Source organism: Ursus americanus, chromosome 9 (assembly GCF_024610735.1).
Source record: "Ursus americanus isolate L20-20 chromosome 9, mUrsAme1.1.p, whole genome shotgun sequence".
Taxonomy (NCBI): Eukaryota; Metazoa; Chordata; class Mammalia; order Carnivora; family Ursidae; genus Ursus; species Ursus americanus.
In genome coordinates, this window is record NC_142135.1 from 71,869,663 (window position 1) to 71,889,580 (window position 19,918).

The 19,918-nt window shown below is 42.9% G+C and overlaps 1 protein-coding gene across 6 annotated transcripts in view; it reads right to left on the reverse strand.

Moving 5' to 3' along the window:
* LYN (LYN proto-oncogene, Src family tyrosine kinase) overlaps window positions 1-19,918 on the reverse strand; it is a 118,059-nt gene that overhangs the window by 83,395 nt on the left and 14,746 nt on the right. For 2 of the 6 annotated variants that reach the window (XM_087864875.1, XM_087864874.1), the window contains exon 1: window positions 1,599-1,860. The exons of 2 other annotated variants lie outside the window; for them this stretch is intronic. The gene's annotated coding sequence lies outside the window, so the exon portion shown is untranslated. Of the gene's footprint in view, window positions 1-1,598; window positions 1,861-15,756; window positions 16,435-19,918 lie in introns of those variants that run through there. 2 more of the 6 variants (XM_087864873.1, XM_045789071.2) reach the window with 2 other exon arrangements.

Consider the following 19,918-nt stretch of genomic DNA (forward strand, 5'->3'; position numbering starts at 1 on the left):
TAAAATCTCAAATATTTAATTTGCCACTCAGCCCCTCACAGCCTGGCGACAGTCTACCTCACCATCACCTGTGTTACTCCCAATGGAAGACTCCCTGGTGGACACAGGTATGAACTGACACAGCAGCATGAACCTGCCTCGATTGGCATCTTGGCTCTTACCCAGATAGGTAAATCCTGTGTATCCTCCCAAACCTAACTCACACCCAATCTTGCCTCGTCCCCTCAGGGTACATCCTTCTCTCCCTCTGATTTCTTCTCTCTATAATCAGTTTGGAATCTAGGCGCAAGCCCCAAGACATCTCTTACAGTACTATTTGATATTGACACGTAACTCTTATACTGCCTGTCTGTGAATTTGTGTATAGCTCTCCTCGCCTAGACTAGAAATTCCTTGAGGGCAGAAACGGTCTATTCCGCCTTTTTGTAGACACCTTAGACAACTTGCTTCCACCACCCAAACTCACACAGAACCACTACCCAGTTACTGAGTCAGCAATAAAACACCATTTACTCAGTTAAAGTTGAACTTAGAAATCCCAATCAGAAGCAATTCTGTAAGTAAAATTAATTACCCATATTTATTTGGTTTTTACTAGGTGATCAGTAAATGTTAGTCCCCAAAACTGTTTTAGTCTCAGACGTATCTAGACCATGAAAACAACCAAAATGCCTGTATGAACTGGGAATCTGTGACCATTCAAAGAATTTGGGCTGAAAATCTCTCCATTAAAAAAATAATTTTTCTGAAGTGAAGTAGCAAAGGGCTTTGGGATGAGGAAATCTGGGTCCAATCTGGTTCCTCTGTTTATTAATAGCCATGTGAACGTCAGCAGCAAGTTACTCAATTAAACTTCATTTTCACTTTACTCATTTATAAAATGTAAATAATATTCCTCCTTCAAGGGTTGCCGTGAGGATTAAATGAAATAGCATCTGTTAAATGCTTCTCCCAAAACAAGTGAACAATGTGTTACTTTCCGTTTTCCCTCCCTGACTCCTAAAACAAGGAGCACCAGATTACAGTGACATTATCATACTTAAGTGAACAAAAGCTCCTGCAACCTTCAGCACAAACAAAATTGTTAAATAAAAATTGTTAAGGAGTCTTCCTGAATGTGGATTCCACTCACAACGAAAGCCACTCCAATTTTCACAGCACCCCAGATAACTTCTAGTGAACCCCCTCCTCTCCACCTCAATTCTTACCCACCGTTTGCTTTACTAAAATCTAAGCAGCCCAGACTGTAGACCTTTGCCAACTTGCACGGGGCTCCCATCAATTAATCTGCTAAATCACTTTACTGGATTTGCAGCACACACTCATACTTGGCAGGAAACGAGTTCTGTGTTTGCAGATATTTCTTTTTCACTCGGCTTCGGCTTTTCTCGGATTTTGTCACCAAGCGAGTAAGAAATGAAGAATTCAATTTTTCGGCTTCAAGATGTGTTAGTTAGACTGAAGGACAGAGGCGGCAGGGAGCAAAGAGGGGGCACTCGGCACAGTCATTCAGGTCCTTCATCCCCCCAGGAGCACACAGCATTAGAAAGCTGCCCCTCACCAGTCTCTGTGCCTTGAGAACCACGTTCCAAACCTACCTCTCGGCCAAAGTGTATTCAGTTACTTATCCAAGCTGGCGTGCTCTCTCTGCCCACTACCCCTTTGCCTCTTGGACGCCTCCCCAGCCAGCCTCATGCTGAGCAGGAAAGGGACTCATGACAGGCAGATTAGGGTTTTCAAACAGCCCCAGGAGGAGGAAGTTACTTGTTCCCACGGGCCTGGGTTTTTCTTTTTGTGGGTGTGTTTTCTCTTTCTGAAACCAGGAAGCTAAATTTGCCTAATGGTTAAACCCAAAAGGATTACAGATTCTTTCTTCAAGAACCCTCAGAGGCCTGTCGTCCATCCCTCTGTGTTAAAAGCAGTCCATTTCCAAATCACCCAGGCAGAGGGGAGGCTTTCTAGACTCTTCAGTGAAGTCTCTTCTATTCTGTTATCTTTATGAAAAGCACTGTGTCAACAGACTATTCATATTTATGTTTCCCATTCTCCTTACCAAACACTACACAGTATCTCAATTTCCTAAAAAGACAAAATTCAAAATTTCATACCCCCTCCCCAGCCCCCCCACTTCTTTCTCCTCTTTGAACTAAACCACTTTTAGGTTCAGGCTCTCACTCACTCACTCACTCACTCACTCACTCACTCACTCACATTCTTCACATTTCCGTTAATTACCCTGAATGCCCAGCATGTTCTGCTTTTCTTGCAATAACTGAGATCCTCTTTCTCGCCCAGCATTTTTACTAAAAATGTGTTCTCCCTTGGCAGTGTATCCCAACATTCCGCAGCCATCCTGTCAGGGATGTCATTGTTGGCTGTTTCAACCTCCAGACAGGTGAAGGATCCTCGCTGCAGCCCCCCATCGTCCCACTCGGGAAGTGGGAGAGAGGCCACTCAGAATCTTTGTGCTCTCAGCCCAGTGGTTGCCTTTGTCTGAGAACTGTGGGCACAGGCTGAGCTTGAATCCCAAGCTACTGGTCAACCTTCGGAAGTTATTTAACGCCTCAGTCTCCATTGACTCATTTGGAAAATAAGGATATTGCCACTGTAGGGAAGGCCAACAGAAGTAATACACCCAGAGCACCTAGCAAGCACTCAATGGGAGAGGGCTTTTGTCAATTTCACTCACGTGTGGTTATCTACAAATAAATGCCTTGCTATTCCTTAGTAATCCTTTCTAGATTTCTCATTCTTAATTCTTTTATAAATATTTTCAGCTGCAGTGGTTATAGCATTTCACTTGTATTTGTTCTATCAATGTGTAAGGCCAGGATTCTTAACCTTGTACATGCCTTAGAATACAATGTGGGAGCTTTTAGAAATAAGTGCCCAGATCAGTATGTCAGAATCCCGGGGGGTTAGGCCTGTTTATCAGTATCTTAAAATCTCCAGAAGCAAACAAGTAAATGGAAGACTGGTAGGTGATGGTACGTACAGTGAAGAAAACACAGGGTCACAGGAGAGGGAGGGATGGGATGGTTGGTCAGCAAGCCTGTGTGAGCAGACCACACTCAAGGTGCCCCTAGGCCACCCAGGTTCCTTCCCACCACAGCTTTCCTTGCTCAGCGTTTCCTTCTGGGCAATTTTGGGCAATGCCTCAGCTTCCTTCCAATAATTCCCCACTTCTGCTTAAGCTAGGCAAAGGAGGTCTCCATGGAAACCCAACAAACTTCTACTAATAGGTAATTTAGTTTAAATTGGTCTTATTTATGTAATCGTCTTTGACAAACATGGAACTTCAAATCAAGATATTTTGAGGAATTCATTAAAGTCTCGACCACTGAGTATCCCAAATATATTCCGTAACTTTTCCTGGACCTACACCTTCTCCTCATTTGTAAAACACATGGGTCAAACAAAATATCCATCTTCCAGCTCAAGTTCTATGCATCCATGCACCTGGGATCATTTTCATTTGTTGAACACACTATAAGAGAGACACTGGAGGCACAAATATTGTAAGACACGGCTATCTCCAAGGAGTCGAGCATGTTTTCGTATTAATGGAGGACAGTTACCCAGTGTGTGCGGATTTAGGAGACTCTTTTCCCTTCCTTCTTTCTTTAGTTCATGTCACCAGCTCATTAGCGCCAGCCTCTCCTTTCTCACTCCCACAACTTCCAAGTTTGACAAAATATTATTAGTATATCCAGCATATCAAAACTTTTAAAAGAGCAGTTTCAAAATAACAACTCCCCCTGACCTCAACCATTACCTGAAATTAAATTTTTATTTTTAAATTTTCTCTGATAATTTTTAAGTTTTCTCTCTGATATAACACACACACTCATGCGTGCACACACCGCCTGCGGCAGTAATTTTTCTGCACAGTCTCCAGGGCAGTCACTATTCCCACATTTCTAGGATAGAGCCAGATAGAGATCGGTCTCTGCTCTTCTCTCTGGGGTGGGGCATTGGGAAATTCACTACATGATGAGGGATTTATATCTTCCTTAACATCTGGTGCTCAGGAATCATCATCAAAGACAGGATACCCATCCAGAACAATTGTTCCAGGGTAAGAGTCTACATCATTGCCCTATGATGTAAATATAGGTCTCCATTGCTCTGTGATCTACATTTTTGCCTACATCCTTCCAGAGTGGTATTATGTTTGGAAATCAGGCATAAATCTTTCAAAATCACCCAAAGTAATCTGACAAAGTCTAGAAGAAGTAGAAGATTTAGCCTTAGAAGCACTATTTTTTTTTATAAAGGATGCAGTTTTTTTTTTTTTAAGATTTTATTTATTTATTCGACAGAGATAGAGACAGTCAGCGAGAGAGGGAACACAAGCAGGGGGAGTGGGAGAGGAAGAAGCAGGCTCATAGCAGAGGAGCCTGATGTGGGGCTCGATCCCAGAACTCCGGGATCACGCCCTGAGCCGAAGGCAGATGCTTAACCGCTGTGCCACCCAGGCACCCCTAGAAGCACTATTTTTAAATGAAGAAATAGGACTGTTTAGTAATATACATTGGAAACACAACCTCATCACTTGCAATTTACTGATATTAAAAGCACATTAATGTTTAACACACCTAGTGTTTCTCTCCATTATTTTCCCTTTCTGCCCTCAAAAACCAAAATAAAATGTTCCTTTAAAACCAGTACTTCTTTAGCCAATGGTCCACTTGATAAAATTTTTTCTTAAGACTTAGCTAACAAATGGGACTATCACAGAAATAATTTACCTCAAGTAGAATTACTAAATTGATTTATTCAAAGTGTTATGTTTTCCTGAACCTAAAATACTATTGATTTTTACATCACTATTTTATGTACCATTAAAGAAAACAAAACAGGGGGCACCTGAGTTGCTCAGTTGATTAAGTATCTGACTCTTGATTTTGGCTGAGGTCATGATCTCAGGGTTGTGGGCTTGAGTCCCGCATCGGGCTCCACACTTCCTGTGGAGTCTGCTTGAGATTTTCTCTCCCTCTCCCTCTGCCCCTCTCCCTGCTTGTGTGCTCTCTTTCTCTTGAAATTAATAAAATCTTAAAAAAGAAAACAAAACAGAATGGCTACCCTTCCAATTATTAAGATGCCTTTAACTGTGATTTCACAGGTATTAAGATGTAAAAATATGCTTGCCTTAGAGCTTGTGAAATACAGTAAGTACATGCTTACTGAATATCCATTTATTTTAGAAATCATAATCTATGTTCTGCTTTATCCTTAAATGTCTTTTTTTTTGGTAGTGTTGCTTCACATTCTTTTTAAGTACAGAGAATTAAATTATTAATAAAGAAAATTTTAATAGACTTAAGCAAGAAGAAGGTCTCTTTTTTCCCCCATTTAATGGTGAAATGAGTAGTATTTCAAAAGCCTGTGCCTGGTTTATGCAGGGTAATTGTATTATCATCATCTCTAATCCATGCTGAACATGTTTTCCCATCCAAACATTGCTGCTGACCATACCTGATAAAAGCTAACATCTATTTAACACTTACTATGTACCTGGTACTGCGTCAAGCACTTCACATGTTACTGTTTCATTCAATCCTTAAAACAATCCTTCAGATACTATTATTAATCCCATTTAACAGATGTGAAAGTTGCGGCTCAGGGAGGTAAAGAGACTTTGCCAAGGTGATGGAAACAGTAAGCAGTGGAGCCAGAGCTGCGATGTGCAGTGTTAGGTTAGCACCATGTGCTCTCCAGGGTGTACTACACAAACCCCCTCAAGAGTCCCCACTTCAGACTACAGAAGTGAGGGCCAGCGGGCACCACTGTCCACCCCAGGGTGGCTGCACACTGTGAATGCGGTGTGACTTGGCCTCTAGATGCTGACAGGTAATGGGTGTTTTAGTGGCTGACGTGAGCTATTGGAGCTGAGAAACAGGATCCAGGAGTGTGACTGGCAGAAATCTGCAGGAGCAAGAAGGAGTAATTTCAGAAAACACCTGTGAAGTTGAGGGCAGAAATGGGCAGACACCATCATCTCTGAGAAATGTGACAAGGTCCCACCTGATGCTTTATAGAGGAACACAGAATCAAAATACTTGAGCTGGAGAAGACTTTTTAAGTGTCAATCTAGACCAGCAAGCTCAGCACCTCCTGGGAATGGGTAAGAAATGCAAACGCTCAGGCCCAACCTGGACCTTCCGAATCAGACTCTGTGGGTGGAGCCACATCTGGGTTTGTGCAAACCCTCCGGGGGATTCTTATACCTGCAAAAATTCCTGAACCACTGGGGCTCCTGGGTGGCTCAGTCGGTCAAACGTCCCGTCCCGACTCTTGATTTAGGCTCAGGTCATGATCTCAGAGTCATGAGATCACCCAGGGCAGGTTGTGAGCTCTGAGCAGGGACCCTCCTTACAGATTCTCTCTCTCCCTTGCTCTCTACCCCTCCCCCTGCTCCTGCCCCCTCTTTCCCACTTGTGCATGCAAGCGGGCTCTCTCTCTCTCTCTCATCTGCTCAATTATAAAATAAACATTTAAAGCTCCAGAACCACTAACTAGTCCAATCTCCTTATCTGACAGACCTTGATGCTCAAGGTCCAGCAACCTGGACACAGCAAAGTGAGCAAACAGAAGCCCAGCTTTCAGGGACTTAGTCTAGAACCTCAAATACTTCAGCGTTTGGTTTGCATTTCACAGAGGTATTGATTTTCAAAGAAACTGGATGTAATAAAATATAGTGAAACAAACTATAGTTAATATAATCAAATCTTGATATCAGAGGCTTGAGGGGATCTGGAATCACAGAGCGTACGTTCACAAAAGATCGGGCAAAGAACAGAAAGAGTTGCAGCACCCAGTTCTAGAATGCCGGAGACTAGACAGCCCCAACACAGCGTGGGAGGAATTAAATAAGACACAGATAGAAGAACAGCTAATAGGGCTTTCAGACAGAGTATGGCCTCAGCCTTCACCCCGCGCTTAGTACAAGTATCATAAAGTATAATTTTTTCATCTAATTAACAAACCCATTAGTACTCTTCCAGTCTAATTGGACTTTATTAAATTATCCTAATTCAAAGCAGGTGAAACTTCAGGCACACAAACAGATGGTGAAGAGCCCATTTCAATTTTAGCGGGCCCTGAATCCCACTGGAAACAAATCCATTAGCGTTGTTCACCTTTTCTGCGTTTGTTTGAAACGTGGCTTCACTGTTACAAACAAAATGAACAGGAACGGGGGACTTAACAGAATAGCCACTTCCTGGATCCTTCTTATTTTACGAAGTAGGTCAAGCTACCAGATTTCATTCTGAAGCAGTGTATCCTCACGTCTAGAAGGGGAGACTGAGGCCGGCGGGAAGGAGGTACAAGGAACACAGTCGCCCTGGTGATTCCGTTGTCTGGATGGCCACCAAAGGTCCTGGCAACAGAGGCCTCAGGGAAGGCTCCCAAGAGCTCAGACTGCTCCTGGGGGCGCATGCAGATGGCCACAAGAGCAGCGTCTCCCCAGGGCCTGGTGAGGGCAGCTGATGGGGCCTGATCCACCACGCAGTTGGTCCTCCCTGAACTTCAAAGGAACTGAGCGCACCTCATGTCAGGAAATCGGAATATTCTCGCCTTTGCTTTTTCACTCTCATCTTAAGGAAACATGTGTACCCAAAAGTATGCGGTCATCTCAGCATACTTCACATTAAATACATAAAATGCCTATGGAGGCAGCAGGGTTGCCTGTAAGCACACACTCAGGGTTCCCCCATTCCCGTTAGAGTGAGCACCTGAACCTTGTTGGCTTACTTCAGGACCCGCTTCGGCCTCACAGAGCTGTACTAAAAACTCTCCAACTGGGCCTTCCTTCCTCCTGCGTTCCCGTTCCCGTTCTCCCCATCACCCCGTACACACACACACACACACACACACACACACACACACACACACACTCACCACCACCTTCCATTCCCCATGCTACACGCTGCTGGCCCAGGTGTCTTTCCAAAAACAGCTACGATTCTTTCTCTCCCCTCTGCCTCCTCCTTCCTCAGAGCCTGGAAAGAAGCTCCGTCCACAGTGACCCACCTTCCTGGTTTTACAGGCCACTCATCCCCTTCCCACTGCATCCTACAGATCAGCCACACCCAGTACCCTGCAGCCTTTCATCTTTCGTCCTCCTCCTCCGTGCCTGGGCACCTGCCCCTCCCTGGAATACCACACTCTACAAGCAGCCTCCTCCTCGTTTCCAGTCACCCATCTGGAGCCCCATGCCCTGCAGGAAACACCGTCCTCAACCTGCAAGCAGAAGTGACCTCCGTCCTCCCGGCTCCCCGCCCATCTCAGGCCCAGCCCTCCCTTCACTGTTTACTCCACCGAGTGTCCTCAGCGTACAGGACACTGTCAAGCCCACGAGAAGACACCGATAAATTCGGCTGAATCCTATAACTAATGAAATCGTTTGAATGCAATCATTTCCCCTCCAGCCTCTCCAAAGACTCCTCCACTCATTCCTCTACCTTAGCTGGAATTCTGCTATGACACCTTTAATCCTCTCACTCAAGCCAGTGTATTCCAGACTTGCCTGTTCACAAGAATGACTTGGACGTTTGTTAAAAATAGATTCTTGGGCTCCGCGCTTGCCAGACCCCTGAACTAGCATCTGTATGGGGGATGAGGGCATCTATAGCCAACAATACAGGTAATTCTTACACTGATTTGACTTAGGTGATACTTTGTCCCCTATTAAAATGTGAGTTTCTCTGGAAAGAGAATGACATCATAAACTTTACTGTTTATACTTTACAGTGAATTTTTGGTAAAATTCTTACCTAAAAGATTTAAATAGAAGGGGTAGGGGAAAAAAGAGAGAGAGACAGAGAGAGAAAAGAATGGGTAGAGAAAAAAGAAAAAAGTCATGGAATACATCCAATTTTTTAAAAGATTTTATTTATCTATTTGCCAGAGAGAGAGAGAGAACTAGAAAGAGTACAAGCATGGGGAGCAGCAGGCAGAGGGAGAAGCAGACTCCCCGCTAAGCAAAGAGGCCAACACATAACTTGATCCCAGGACCCTCGGATCATGACTTGAGCCGAAGGCAGACACTTAACTGACTGAGCCACCCAGGCACCCCAAGAATACATCCAATTTTAATTTAAAACATTCTCTGGGGGCGCCTGGGTGGCTCAGTCGGTTAAGTGTCTGCCTTTGGCTCAGGTCATGGTCCTGGGGTCCTGGGATTGAGCCCCACTTTGGGCTCCCTGCTCAGCAGGGAGTCTGCTTCTCCCTCTCCCCCTGCCCTCCTCAAATAAACAAATAAATCTTTAAAAAAAATAAAACATTCACTGGATATGATGCCATTTTACATCCAAATCCTCTCTAATCAAAATGCTTACCTGGTAAAGTGGCATTATATTATATAAGAATAAAGTCAAGGTGAATGAACATTTTACAATGGCTATCTTGAGGGAAATTATAATATTTATAGTCTTTTTTTTTTAAAAAAAGACATTTCTATCAGGAAATTTAGTTTTACAACTGTGCTTATGAACTCTTGCTTTTTACTCAAAATGAAAGAATTTCTTACTTGAGCTAAAATTTCAGAAAATTCTTAAGTGCAACCATGGTAGGGTCTAGTTGTAATGTTGGATTTTATAAATGTTGTGACTCAGACACTTTGAGCCTGGTTTATCTTGTCTCTCCTTCACCGTCCACATAACCACTTCATTGCAAAAATAATTTTCCTTCATTATGCCTATCAAGGTACAGAAATATTCTTTAGGCTCCTACGACGTGCATTGACTTTACCCATTTTGGGGTTCATTTAGGAAGTGGTTCGTCCCAGTCATGCTATGTTCTGAATTATTCCTCTCCTTCCATTTGAGCCAAATAACACTAGATGGAGAGAGGGAAAAGAGAAGGCTGGAAGGGATGGGGACAGCGATGGGGATGGAAGGGGGAAGAAATCACAAAGACATTCAGCTCACTCAGAATCAGGCTTCCGTGTCTCCACTTCCTGTTTGCTATACCCCTAAATAAGACAGGTCCTCATCATACACATACACACATGACCACTCCTGCCATCTCCATCTCTGTAAAGGGCGCCCTCGCCTCTTGAGATCGAAAACCGAGAAGTCACCTGATTCCTCTTTTTCTCACTCCCCAAATCCAACTCGGTGGCAAGGTCTTTTCATCAACAAGCACAAGCTCTCCCCGGTCTAACCTTCCTCAGCTCCAGGACCAGGGCCACATGCATGGGTGTCCCAACTGCCAGATAAAATAAAATAAATCAGTGGAATTTCACAGATACAGTAATTCATTTTTAATATAAGTATGTCCCAAATATTGCATGGGACACACTTATACTAAAAAATGATTCATCATTTACCTGACATTTAAGTTGGATCTGGCATTCTGTATTTTTATTTGCTCAATCAGCCAGCCTTGTCTGCCCCTGCATTCCCCCACACAGCCAAATCTTCTCGGATTAAAACCCTTCCACAGCTTTCTTCAGAATTTAGAATAAAAACTAAGTTCTTTACCAAAGTCTTGAGGGCCCTCGATCAGAGAAGGTGGGAGCACTTGGAGAGGGCCTTTTGCTTACCTCTCCAAACTCTCTCACCCCTTGGCTTCAGCCATAGGAGATGTCCTTCTTCTCTGCAGACACTCGAGCTCATCCCCACCTCAGCACCTTTGCACTTGCTGTCCCCTCTGTCTAAAATCCTCTTCCTTTCCTTGTCTTCCACATCATTCAGATCACAACTCAAAGAGACCCCCACCCCAGCCAACCTAGCTAAAGTAGTGTACCCGTCCACATGCCGTCTGTCACATTACCCAGTCTTACTTTCCTCAGAGCCCCTTCCTCTAGCCTGAAAGCATTTATTAGTATATTGTCCTTTCATCCTGACTGGCGATGCATGTCCATCACAGCAGAGCCCTGTGTCTTTCGTTCACTGTCTCCAGAGCACCGAGAACTGAATCTGGCATTTAACAGCCTCTCTTTATGTATTTGCTGATGAATAAATGAATGAGTTTCCATCTGTAAAATGAAATTTCCTTAAATTCCAAGCGGTCTTCACTTTCACATGTTCAACTTCTATAATAAAATGGTGACATCCCTAAACAACCTTTCCTGCACCAAATGCAGACTTCTTCCCATCAGCCAGCAAATACACCTTTTCACCTATTGCATGGTGGTGCTGACCATCGCTCCAAGTGCAGAGTCATCAGGAGCAGTGTCTTACTCAATGCAAGGTGATAGTGGATGCAGTTACTGGAGTGTTTTGTTATATTTTAAACCTATAACTGAAAAAATCTAGTAGAAAGCCAAAAGACCCAAGTGTTGACATGAATGCTATAAAAAGCAGAGATGCCATACGCCTAATTCAACAGTAACAAGATGAAAATCACAAGATAGGCTGAAAGCAAGGACCCTTTAAGCCCTAAGCAAAGCACTTTTTTTGATCTAAGCTGATAGACTTATTGTGAAGAAAATGCATAAAACTGGAGCCCAAAGATAAAATGCTGAATCTATATTGAAAATTATGTCTAAATGGGAACACACAATTAGAAATGGTACAAATTATTTAGCTGTCTGGGGCTGGAGGCCCTTATCACATTTAACCCTATTTTTGGCTGTCAGGCTCCGAAGAGGAAGAAGGGGCTGCCTGTGGACCATCTGTGCCACAGCCCAAAAGCACCGTGGCCAAGTCCCTAAACAGCAGCGTATGGTAATCCCTCCCATGACCTTATACGCCTCCTTATTCCTGGGAAATCGTGGAGTTTCTGAAGAAGAAAAATGTGAAGTTTTAGTTTCAACTCTTCTGAGCTGCTAGGAGAATAAAATATTTTCAGTGGTCACCAGGCTCTTTTGTGTTGTTTAGATAGAGGATTTGGAGGCAGGACAGGAAACCACAGGGCACAGGAGAAAGGGAAGTGCCTAAGTCATGGTGTTGGGTGTGGGAGTCCAGAAGCCGACTCCAGCAAGAAGGAAGAAAAGAGATAAAACACACATGTTAAATAGAATCAAGTAGTTCCAGGAAGTCATACTAAATGTTCCCCATTTCAAGATTCTAAATTCTCACACAGTTTCTTTAACCATTTTACAGAGGTAGTTGTGAAAAATACAGGCTCATGTTTTCTTTAAGAAGAGCATAGAGGGACACCTGGGTGGCTCATTCGGTTAAGCGTCTGCATCTGGGTTCAGGTCATGATCCCAGGGTCCTGGGATCGAGCCCCACTGAGCAGAGAGCCTGCTTCTCCCTCTCCCTCTACCTGCCACTTGGCCTGCTTGTGCTCTCTCTCTCTCTCTCTCTGTGTCAAATAAATAAATAAAATCTTAAAAAAGAAGAAGAAGAAGAAGGAGGAGGAGGAGGAGGAGGAGGAGGAGGAGAAGGAGGAGAAGAAGAAGAAGAAGTGTGGAAATGTACCAAACCAAATTCTGACACTGGGACCATTTGGCATTCAGCACGCTTTCATGAAAGCCTCACTTACATGGATGCCGGGGAAAAAAGGATGAGCAAGATACTTTCCACCCTCCGGAATTCAAGGAACAGTGGGAGAAACAGGCAAATCAATGCTAATACCAAGACGTGACAGGTACCACAGCAGACGTGTGTTCGACACGCTTCGGGGCCATAGACAAAAGAAGCGTCAGGGTTGGCTTCACCTATGCACCAGGTTAACACCTTAGTTAGAGCTTAATCGGACCTTACCACATGACATTATCTTTAGTTCGCTTTTCTTATTGAAGCAAAATGTATATATCATGTTCTGGAGATGGACGGTGGTGACGGTTGCCGAAGAATATGAATGTACTTAATGCCACAGTACACTTAAAAATGGTTAAGATGGTAAACGTTATGTTATGAGTATTTTACCACAATTAAAAAATCATGAGAAGTACATTCTGATTATCCACCAAAACCAAATCTGTATATATAATGAAATGCACAAATCTTAAATGCTATATGAGATTTATTTCAATGTATGTCCACATCTACCTACCCAGCTTCCAAAACAAGATACGAAACATTCCCATCACCTCAGGCAGTCCTCTGTGTCCTTTTCTAAGTCACACCCTCCCTGTGAGCACTGTTCTTGAACCTCATGCAAATGAAATCATCCAGTATGTATTTCTTTTGGACGTGTTTCCCTTAACATGTTTGTGAGGCTCAAGCAGCTCTTCCATGTATCAGTATCCTTTCTTTTTTTGTCTGAGTAGTATCCCATTTTATGAGTCTGCCATCCAAATGTACTGAACCACTCTTCTGATGATGGGTATTCAAGACATTTCCACAGTTTTATATATATATATATAATATACACACATATATGTATGTGTGTACACACACACACACACACACACACATATATATATATAAAGAGGGTGCTATATACATCCTTGCACATGTCATTTTGTGGATGTATGTTTTCATTCCTCCTGCATAAATACCTAGGCATGGAAATGCTGGCTTGTGAGGCAGATGTATGTTGAATTTTATAAGAAGCTGCCAAAGGGTGTCTTGCGGTAGCTGTCCTATTTTCGACTGCAGTCTCCCCACATCCTCGCCAGCATTTTGGTATGGTCAGTCTTTTCTTTTTAAATGGACACCGACGGCTCACTGAACCATCATGAATGCTGCAGAAAGAGGAAAGTACCTCTTGGACAGGGCTACTGGTTTCCCAGGAGGCTGTTCCTCCTCTCTCAGGCAGGAGGTTTCTACCCCGGCTCAGCTGGAGATTAAATGGGGGTTATTTCATTCCTTACTTTTTCAACAAAGCCCTTTCACACACCCTTTCAAAATGAATCCCGAGGGCCGCCTGGGTGGTTCAGTCGGTTAAGCGTCTGCCTTAGCTCAGGTCATGATCCCAGGGTCCTGGGATTGAGTCCTGCATTGGGCTCCCCACTCATCAGGGAGTCTGTTCTCCCTCTACTCCTCCCCCTGCTCATGCTCTCTCTTCCTCTCTCTCAAATAAATAAAATCTTTAAACAAAACAAAACAAAACAAAAACAAAAACGAATCCTGATAAGGAATTCTAACATCTGACAAAAGAGCAGCTCTGAGATGGGGTAATTTGCCCTGGGTTCACAGGGCAGACCTCTATCCCAGCCCTCTGACTAAACAGGTTCCCCATTTCTGAGTACATCAGTCAACCTGTTGCATGTGGAAAGAGAAAAAAAAAAGAAAGAAAAACCTATTGAATGATAGGTTTGATTGAGTTCTGATGGAACTAAGCTACGTTATAGTTTCCTATACATATTCCCTTCTCACTCACGGGTCACTTTGACAGAAGTCAAGACCAGGGTGCAACCTTTAGGACTGCTGGAGCCAAGTCCTGGGGAAAGGGGAAGGAGACCCTTGCATGTGGGAGACACTCCACACCTGAATGTGCTACTCAGGGAGTGACAGAAGCTCTGTGGACCCCACACACCTGAAAACACAGCCAAGACAATGCCATTTCGGTGAATGTGCTGTCCCAGCAAGTGGTATGTCCCTGTCCCACTCCAGGTGCTTCTAAGTGTGCATGGGAGGCAGTGGAACAAGCACTCTGAGCCCAGGAAACTGTCTACCCTCCTAACTGGTGCCCACTGCAGTTGCTTTCTTCCAAGGGGGAACTCCTAGCTAGGCAGCTCTTCCGGGCATGTCTCCACACTCCAGGATACATGACATTCAGCTGGAAAATTACCAGGTATAACTGTACCACCCTAATTCACTGATCTGAATGTCTTCTTATAATAGCCCCCAAATTCCATGATGGCTAGATCTAGTGAAATGGTTCTCAACCTTGATACACAAGCAGAATCTCAAGGAGAGCTCTCAGAAGGACTGGACGAGGGTCCTCCATTATTCTCATTTAATTGGTTGAGGTCCAGCTTGGCGTGGGAAAGTTTAAATGCCTCCCACTGATTCCCATGAGCAGCCAAGGTTGAGAACTACTACAAAAACCCCACACTACAACCTCATCTGCTTTTGAAAAAGAAAGGCACCATCCAATTATGTTAGGAACCTTAGCAAATACCAAACTCCACGCCAGGACTGAAATCATAGCAATGGAAATGCCATGGATGATTTAATTTCAGGTGCCCTGCCGGTTAACTACAACAGTAACAATCCCAAACAGCATTACAATTCCCTGCCCTTATTTAGGAATGGGGATTGGGATTCATCCACTACCAGTCTGACCCCATACCTGAACTCAAAACTGAAAACAATGCTCAGGAGAGAAAGTAAAGCTCTAATTGATAAATAGAGTCCATAATCGTAGTATTTGCTGGTATGCAGGAGCGTTGGCTTTCATATCATACTTTTGCTTCTGTGAAGTTTATTTCTGTTCTATAAACCTGATTGCCAAAAATAAGGTTATACAATAGCCATAAAGAAAATGGTAGAATTTACAAAGTATTAGATTTGGGGTACATTTTATGAAAAACAGAATTCACTTATACTTATCTCAGGTTTATCTATTATAAAACTATTGCTATCATTTTCCTTTATTTCAAGAGCCATTCTACCTTGTTGTTTATAATCAACCCTCAGAGAACAAATACTTTTATGACTAATAAAACAACACTACTTTATGTTTAAGACTTCAAAATCTGTATAAAGGATAAAACACTCTAAATTCTACATAAACAAACAATAGGCTAATCATAACAGGAAGAAATCATTTTCAAATGGGAGGGTCTCAATAAACCCCAATGTCCTCAGATTAAACTACCAACACAAAAATAAAAAGAAGCTTTCAAGGAAATGATTTATCTCCTGACCTTAAAACTAAAACTTAGAATAGCGGAAAATTTCCAACCTGTTCATTTCCTGAACCACTGGCAGTCAAAACCAGAAGTAATTCAGTCCATCATTGTTCTCTTGTTAAAGTTTACTTCATCTTTTTCAACTTTGTCCCACAAGTCTTGCGTGCAGAAGCCTTACCAGTTTCACTCTTCCCCACTAGGTCACGTAGTTCTTCTGGAGGCTTGAAAGAAATACTCAAAGTAGGGCTCTACTCTTCTATTTGCTCCAATGTGAAGACACCTTCCCATTCATATCAATACAAGACACTTTTTAAATGATGATACATAATCAGTGACTCATCTGGCTTTTCTAACCCCAGATTCCCCCTGTCTGTGTCCGGGAATGAATCTATCACTGCCCCGGGTAGTATATTAACCCAAATCATAGTCCTTGTGCCGGTTTTGGCTTTGGCTCTTCTCATCTGTTCGTCTTTGGTTGAGCCGGGAAGCCAGATAAGGACTTAGCATGAGCTGTTCAGCGGGGTGCGCCCCCCTTGCTGCCTCCAGCTCATGTTTAGGATGGTGCAGTGGTTTTATGGCCCGAAGGTTCTCGCAGGTCCAGCAATGATTCCAAACTGTCAGTTGATGGAGTTTATTTAAGTGTATGCCCTGTGTTTCTTCTGAATCTGCATGAAAAATATTGACGCAAGTCTCCCCTGGCAACACCGTCATCCCCACAGAAAACAAGCATAACACGGCACCTTTGGTAGACATCAAGCCTGAAGCTGCCATATTTGGGGACTACCAGTCCAGGGAAATCACCAGAAGTGTTTCCGGTTAGGCCACAAGGTGTACCGAAAAAGGATCTTACATGAGCCCAAGAATGAGCACAAGGGCTGGCATTGAGATTAAACAGCTCCTTTTCTGTCAAAGTCAATGTCAAAGCACTTCCACTTTCACCGACTTCCTCAAGACTAGAGAAATCTGGGGTTTACTCAAAGAATCACCTGACACCCCAGCAATGAAAGAAAGCAGAGAGATTCTAATACGTTTTCCTTTTTTAAAGGACAAGTTGAAGTCTTATCCATTTTTCTTTTAACTTCTTTTCAGAGAGCCATCATTCAGAAATGGAAAAAGCCATTTATAAACCATACAGGAGACAGTCCATCATGAAGTGCCCACGTGCTGAGCAAAAGCACTGGCCGGATCGTTGACATTGCCTCCCAGGGAACAAAGTGGCTTCACTCAGGCATCTGGACACATTGCCACAGATGCCACAAAGAAAAGCGAAGGGGAATGAGCTCGAGATGGCTCTACGATTCCCCTCATCTGGAAGTTCCTTGCCTATTATCCTGCCGGTTGCCATTAGTAATCTATTAACCACAGTCTTAACCTTTCAAACTGTGAGGATTTGTCGCAGTGTTTCAAGGTAAAGAGTTAGCAAGTGTATGATCCTGAGGAGTTACTGCTTAATGGGAAGAAAAATGCAAGCTACATAAGTAATTAGCAAAAGAAAAATGCGAGCTACATACTGAAGAAAAGTCTTAATCCAATCATGACTCAGTCTTAGCTGTAAAACAAATTATTTGCTTTGCTTTGGCGGAAGAGGAAAATTATGCTTTCCCAGCAAAGGGTGACAACTCTAATAGGTTACACTGAGTTGCCAGCAGAAGTTAATGTGGATAAATTCAACTGGCTTAATCTTGATCATGCTTTAAAGTCTTGATGTGATGTTTATAAAGTTTCAGTGCAATTTCAACACATTTTTTTGCTCTTCGTCTTTTCAAGCGGTGACCATGGTAAAAATCACACCAAATTGGCAGAAGTGGGGGCTCTCTCTTGCTCTGACTGGTTTTTAGTGTCCAGGCTTCCGTCTTCTGCAAGATGATAGAGTTAGACATTAAATTCACGCAGCAGTGGCGCTGACCTTGACAGCCAGACTTCCTGGGTTCAAGTTCCAGCTCCACCTGGCAGAGCCATGTGACACTGTGGTCAATTAATCTTTATTTGTTTGCAAAAAGGGGACGATAACTGTACGGATTTCAAAAGGTTGTCCTGAGGAGTAAATGAATAAAAACTTAGGAAGTGTTAATGACACACAGTGTGTGCTCAAAAAATGTTTGCTGCGTCATTTTTATTATTAATCTCTCAGGAGCAACCATGTTCCTCTGTTTTCATTTAAGGAAATGTATAAAGTCAACTTGATAAATGAAAGCGGACATCACTTTCCACATATTATAGTCATGATTTTTATAAAAAATAACCTTTCGGAGGTGCCTTCCGCTCAGGTCATGAGTCCTGGGTTGGAGCCCTCAGTTGTCCCGCTCCCTGCTGGGCGAGGAGTCTGCTTCTCCCTCTCTCTATGCCCTTCCCCTGCTCATTCCCTCTCTCTCTCTCTCTCTGAAATAAATAAATAACATCTTTAAAAAATAAGTAAATAAAAATAATCTTTCAAAGTTAAATACCGGCATACATCATTTTATTGCACTTTGCTTTTTTTTTTTTTTTTAAGATTTTATTTATTTATTTGACACAGTGAGACAGCCAGCGAGAGAGGGAACACAGGCAGGGGGAGTGGGAGAGAAAGAAGCAGGCTCCTAGCAGAGAAGCCTGATGTGGGGCTCGATCCCAGAATGCTGGGATCACTCCCTGAGCCAAAAGCAGACGCTTAACGACTGCGCCACCCAGGCGCCCCTGCACTTTGCTTTTTCTGACAACATTTGCTGATTTCATGCCTCTGTGTCACATTTTGGTAATTCTCACAGTATTTTACACTTTTTCATTATGATTAAACCTGTTATGGCGATCTGTGATCAGTGACTATGACTCACTGAAAGCTCAGATGATAGTTAGCATTTTTTTAGCAATAAAGTATTCTTTCACTAAGGTATGTACATTTTTTTAGACATAATGCTATTGCACACTTCATAGACAAGAGTATAGTAGAAACAGAACTTTTTTATGCACTGGGAAACCAAAAAGTTCTTGATTGCAATATGTACTTTATTGCAGTGGTTGGGAACTGAACTTGTAATATTTCCGAGGTATGCCTGCAAAACACACCAGCCTGGGAGTTACCGTGGCTCAGCTTCCATTTACTTAGTAGCTAAAGGAGGTAATAAGGATAATTTATTATCTCTGAGCCTAGGTTTCCTTATCAATAACAAGAATATTAATAACACACCTTATAAGGAATCAGTCACTTAACAGAGGCCACATACTCAATAAAATTGCTATTTCTATTATATGTTCTGTGAAAGGTAAATATTGTTTGATATCAAAGTAAAACAAGTCAAAACTGTGCTGGCATCATTATAAAACTTCTGCAGTTAAGAAAGAAAGTTGCTTTCCCTTCTGTGCCAAAACTAATCACTCCCAGCTTCTTTTCCTCCCTGGTTCTGATAGGTCAGTCTTTCGTCTAAAAAAATGATTGCAAATTGGATCCTATGTCTTATCATTAGCTAGTGTTCAGTAAGACTGTCTGGATTTGAAAACCTAAGGGCCAGAAAGTTCCTTTTGCTCCCTATAGAGACTAAGCAACGCATGGAAAACTTAAGTCATCCTGGTGTGGGTTTCTCCTTTGTCCATCGTTCATCCAAACATTCTTTCCCTTTTGGCAACACACTGTGCTTCTAAGCTTTAACAAACGTTTCAAAACGAAGTACTGGCTCAAGCCCAAGCATGCATCTAAGTTCAGACCGCCATGGCCTTTGCAAAATCTTTTCAGTAATTTACATATAGTTGCACAGAATAAGCTCCCTGAAGACTCTGATGGCCAAAAATGATTCCTTTACCAAAAGAAAAGCAAATATTAAATATTTGTTACAACTCTATTCTGTTTTGAGTATATCCACACAAATGATCACAGTAAACTTCCAAAGACCTTCTATAATTAATAATCATCACACAACAGATGGCCACATGCAGATGACCAGAAGTCAAGTGCCTTGCCCAAGATTAAACCTCCAACAGTGAGAATTTATACCTGCAAATGTAGAGCCAGGTCATGTGACCGGGTCGTCTGTCCACTGTCCCTACATGACATTACCTCTCACGAAGAAGAGAGTGACTATGAAGCATTGGCTCAAATGATCATATTTCACTTGATGCTTCTGAGAGCCTGTGAGGAGCAACGGTCATGTCCATTCTCTAGGTGGGGGAGCTGGGGCTTCCAGAGACCACCTCCCCACAAAGTAAACCTGGTAGTTAAGAACATCACCATCACCCTCTGGCAGC